Source organism: Oncorhynchus nerka, linkage group LG21 (assembly GCF_034236695.1).
Source record: "Oncorhynchus nerka isolate Pitt River linkage group LG21, Oner_Uvic_2.0, whole genome shotgun sequence".
NCBI lineage: Eukaryota > Metazoa > Chordata > Actinopteri > Salmoniformes > Salmonidae > Oncorhynchus > Oncorhynchus nerka.
Window position 1 is genome coordinate 29,793,698 of NC_088416.1, and position 1,368 is coordinate 29,795,065.

Below are 1,368 nucleotides of genomic sequence, written 5' to 3' on the forward strand. Positions count from 1 at the left end.
GTGTGAAGGAAGACAAGACAAAACCAATGGAAAATTGAACATTTTATCAGTGATGGCTAGAAGGTCGGTGATGTCGACCGCTGAACACCGCCCGAACAAGGAGAGGGACCGACTTCGGTGGAAGTTGTGACAGTCATGCACAAAGTAGATGTCCTAACTGACTTGCCAAAACTATAGTTTGGTAACAAGACATTTGTGGAGTGGTTGAAAAATGAGTTTTAATGACTCCAACCTAAGTGCATGTAAACTTCCGACTTCAACTGTATACTTTCTCACTCCCTCATTCTCTCCCTCTCTCCACCATTATTTCACCATCTCCTCTTCACACTATCTCCTCTTCCAGCTGTCGGGACCAGAGTGTCTACACTGATCTCAGGGGCTCCATCTGTGCAGAGGACGACTACCTGCCTCTCCGGCACCGCTCAACCCACCTCACCATGACCCACCTGGACCCACCACCCCACCGAACCAACCCCAAAGCATGGATGGAGGAGGACAACAACAGGGGCAGGATTGGCAGACACTCAGGTGAGGACTGCACTTAACCACATGTATACTATTACAGCCATAGGTGTTATTTACATGATGATGTTGTCAGGTACCTGTGTTCAGGTTGAGGTGGGACTTATTGATAGTAGTGTGGAAGTATCTTGTAGAACTGTGTTGTGGACGTCCTTAGAACAACTTGGAATGTAACAATAATTACAGCTTTTAGTATACCATGTGATGGAGTGTTTTTCTTTTTTAGGGTTAAAAGAAGAAAGGAATCGTGAAAGTGGCTACTTCTCTCTGGGGAGGGCGGGAGGAGCCCGTTCTCTCAGGGATCAGAGCCCCCCTCCCGTTTACCGCCATTCAGAGAGGGGACACCCCCTCTACAGCAACCGAAGCCCTGAGCCCAAAGCTACCATCCCCTTCAGGAACCCTAACCTGGGGCTGGCCTCTGAGAGGTTAAACCCAGAGATACTAAACCCAGACCTGCCCCTGGAAATAACTGAACCTCCTAACGCATTTGATCTCACCATCGAAGTTGAGGCTCAGGTGGGCCCTCGCTCCCCAAGCCCCACCCCTTTTAAGATAGCAGAATCCCTGGCCTCCACTAACCGGAGGGGTTTCAACAGCTCATACAGTAGAAGAAACTCCCCTTCCTATCAGGAGTCTGGGAAGTTCAATTCATCGAGACAAAGCACCTCTCTGTCCCGCTCCTCTTCACCCTTACCAAACACCTTCCCATTCAAACGAAGTGAATGTACCACCTCCCTTAACAGGCGGGGCTTAGACTCTGAGGGCTTGTCTCAGGGGTGGGACCAGACTTCTAGAGGTCCCCCCCAGAGGTCTTATGGACGAGGTGTTGATATTAGAGGCTTGAAT